The sequence below is a fragment of the Bufo bufo genome, chromosome 1 (genome assembly GCF_905171765.1).
Source record: "Bufo bufo chromosome 1, aBufBuf1.1, whole genome shotgun sequence".
Lineage (NCBI taxonomy): Eukaryota > Metazoa > Chordata > Amphibia > Anura > Bufonidae > Bufo > Bufo bufo.
In genome coordinates this window covers 94490341-94494068 of record NC_053389.1, presented here as the reverse complement: position 1 = coordinate 94494068, position 3728 = coordinate 94490341, and the positions used below count along the sequence as shown (strand labels likewise).

Sequence of the window (3728 nt, the reverse complement as noted above, 5' to 3'; positions counted from 1 at the left end):
ATGTATATATTACTATATTGTTGGTCGAACCTGCTGTTCTCTGCATGTTTGGCCGACAGTTTAATGTGTATGGGGAGCTTCAGACTTTTCCTCGACAGAAGATGTCAGGGTTCAGAAGGATCTGGCAAAAAAGAATATTTTCTACTGGGAGATAAACCGCCGCTAGAAGTGTCTGGCAGAGACTTTCTCTCATCCCCATTAAATATACATACACGTTCAGCTAAGTCATACTTGTATGTGTGTGGGGGAGCTGGGAGGGAATTGGGAGAGATAGCTGATCATTCGGCCAACAGCTATATAATATGTATGGCCGCCCTGGCACTTTGGTCATGCCTGATAAACTGTGCGAAACCCGCTCCTGCCCCAGTTGCTCATTGATGGAGGAAACATCTTTGCACCTGTTTTGGGAGTGCCCCTTTGCATACAGCGTGTTGAATCTTACATCAACCCTGCATTTTAGTCTGCCTCTCATCTCCCTGTATGTTCTGTGTGAAAGACAGTTTGTTGCCCATAGAAACCAATCACAGCACGGCATTCCTTTTTGCCCATATCAACCAGTCATAGCACAGCTTTTATTTTACTATAGCACTTCTTACAAATGTGGGTCATGTTGCAATTGCTGTGACACCGGGTTTCGCAAATTCATCACGACGATCGGGATCATCCTCATTGAGATGATGCAGCAATTGGTTATTGGCTGCCATTTGTGCATAGCCAGTATCCATCCTATGGTGGTTCGACTCAACCAACTCTCCTGTGACAGACGCCAGGTGCTACGTTGTGGACTCTTGCTGAAAGATGCCAGAACAAACGTTATTGTTGCTTTGTCTGAGGCAGTTTTATGTCCACTTTTTGGCAACTCCAACACAGAACCTGTTTAGCTAAATTTTGCAAGCAAAGTACTAACTGTGCCATGGCATATGGGTGGTCTTTTAGGGTGCCAAGCATTGAAATCGCAGCATGTTCTATATTCTGCATTTTTCACGCAACGCAGGCCCCATAGAAATGAATGGGGATGCGTGAAAATCGCATAACATCCACAAGCAAGTGCGGATGCAATGCGATTTTCATGCATGGTTGCTAGGAGATGATGTTAGTAAATTGATAAAAGTCAATTTACTGTATTATTTTCCCTTATAACATAGTTATAAGGGAAAATAAAAGCATTCTTAATACAGAACGCTTACTAAAATGTGGCTTTAGGGGTTAAAAAAATTAACTTATCCCATGTCTTCTTTCTTCATCTTTCAGGACCTGCAAAAGGACCTTTGATGACGTAATCTTCTATCTTCATTCACCAGGACCTGCGCTGACGTCACCGTGCTCACCACATGGTGAGCGTGATTACGTCATCAAAGGTCCTTTTGCAGGACCTGAAAGATAAAGAAAGAAGATGATGCCGGCTGCGCGAACAAGCAACATTTTAGTAAGCATTCTGTATTAAGACCATTAGAGTTGAGCGGACACCTGGATGTTTGGGTTCGACGGGTTCGGCCGAACTTCACAAAAAAGTTTGAGTTCGGGACCCGAACTTGACCCTAACTTGACCCCGAACCCCATTGAAGTCAATGGGGACACAAACTTTTGAGCACTAAAATGGCTGTAAAAATGTCATGGAAAGGGCTAGAGGGCTGCAAATTGCAGCAAAATGTGGTTAAGAGCATGGCAAGTGCTCTGCAAACAAATGTGGATAGGGAAATTACTTTAAATAACATAAAATATGCAAAAAAATAAAAATAAATCTTGATCTAGGAGGACGAGGTCCTTATGGAGTAGGAGGTTGAGGAGGCCGTGAATATGGCGGTGTAGGTGGAAGCGGCGGTGGAGGAGGAGGAGGTAGCCTACACTGCTTTTTGGTTTAATTTTTTTTTTTAAAAAATTAAAATTAGGGTACACCAAAAAAAACATTGGGAAATATAACCTGTGATAACCCCCTCCAGTAGTGCTAAACACACGTTCAGACAATACACTGGCTGCAGGGCAGGCCAGCACCTCCAAGGCGTAAAGGGCAAACTTAGGCCATGTGCCCAATTTGGAGACCCAGAAGTTGCAGGGGGCAGAACCATCAGTCAGTTCGTGTAGGCGTGTGCAAACATACTGCCCCACCATGTCACACGTCCCTGTGATGTTCATGATCCAATTGGATATCTGCTCTATCAACTTTTGATGTTCTTTTCTGTGCCTACCAGGTTGATCACGGTTAGCGGCAAATCAGAGTTCCACCCCTGAGAGGGAGCGTGAGAAAGAGAGACCACATCCAAGGGAGATCAATGGATGAAATTTAATTGTGATGGAGCGGAAATGTGGGAGAAGCTATTAAAATGGAAGAATTGAAGGAAAGGAGGGGGCGCGCAGAAATTACCCACTCCCGACTCGGGGAGGTAGTGACTCTTAAGACGCCCTGTTATTTGAATGATTAATAAAAAATTATAGGTAATGTCACTGGGGTATTTTGGATTTGGAAAAGTTAGCCAGGAGAGGCCCTGCTGCCGCTTTGTTGACTCTAGATAACTTCTCCCTGATCGCACGTTCCTGTGACGTCCACCATCCATTTGGATATCTTCTCTATCAACTTTTGATGTTCTTTTCTGAGCCTACCATGTTGATCACAGGAAACGGGGAATCAGGGTTCCACGCGAGAGAGGGTAATTTTTAAGGAATCTCTGCACCACCAAATTCAGCACATGCGCCAGGCAAGGGATGTGTGTCAAACCAGCTAGTCCCAGAGCTGCTCTGAGATTTCGCCTATTATCGCACACCACCATGCCGGCTTGAGGCTCACTGGCAGCAACCACTCATCGGTCTGTTGTTCAAGGCCCGTCCACAGCTCCTGCGCGGTGTGGGGTTTGTTCCCCAAACAGATAAGTTTTAAAACTGCCTGCTGTCGTTTACCCCTGGCTGTGCTGAAGTTGGTGGTGAAGTTGTTACGCTGACCGGATGAGAAGCCGGTAGAGGATGAGGAAGCGGAGTAGGAGGAGGAAGCAACAGGAGGCAAACTGAAGCGCCCTGCAATCCTCGGTGGTGGAAGGACATGCTGCAAACTGCTATCCGCCTCAGGCTCAGCCGCCACTGCATTTACCCAGTGTGCTGTTATGGAGATATAACGTCCCTGACCGTGCTTACTGGTGCACGTGTCCGTAGTCAGGTGCACCTTGCCACAGATGGCGTTGCGCAGTGCACACCTGATTTTGTCCCCCACTTGGTTGTGCAGGGAAGGGATGGCACGTCTGGAAAAATAGTGGCGGCTGGGCACGATGTACTATGGGACAGCCACCGCCATAAGGCTTTTAAAACTCTACGTCTCCACCAGGAATGACAGCATTTCAAACGCCAGTAATTTAGAAATGCTGGCATTCAGGGCCAGTGATTGGGAGATGGAGAGCTGAATGCTTGCGTGGGACATTGTGGAGATGCTTGGTGACCCAGATGGTGGTATTGCTGGCAGATCCTCTGTTTGCGGGGTGGCAGGTGGCACTGTCACTCCAGAGGTGGATAAAGAGGCCGAGACTGCAGCAGAAGAGGAAACAGGAGGAGCCAGAGACCTTTCTTGGTTTTTGAGGTGTTTTGCACTTAGATGCCTGGTCATGCAGGTTGTGCTCAGGTTGAGAACGTTTATGCCTCGCTTCAGGCTCTGATTGCACAGCGTGCAAACCACTCGTGTCTTGTCATCAGAACTGCCACGCCAGGGAACTCCTTGGAGCTGACTTTGGTGTGCTCGGTCCCTTGCT

At 46.9% G+C, this 3728-nt stretch overlaps 1 long non-coding RNA gene across 1 annotated transcript; it reads right to left on the bottom strand.

Moving 5' to 3' along the window:
- Positions 1–538: 538 nt before the first annotated feature.
- Positions 539–955, bottom strand: LOC120986850. Its single transcript, XR_005775813.1, has 2 exons — positions 904–955; positions 539–791 (listed from the first exon to the last, which is right to left on the bottom strand). It is a non-coding gene; the product is annotated as an uncharacterized LOC120986850 (long non-coding RNA).
- Positions 956–3728: the final 2773 nt, after the last annotated feature.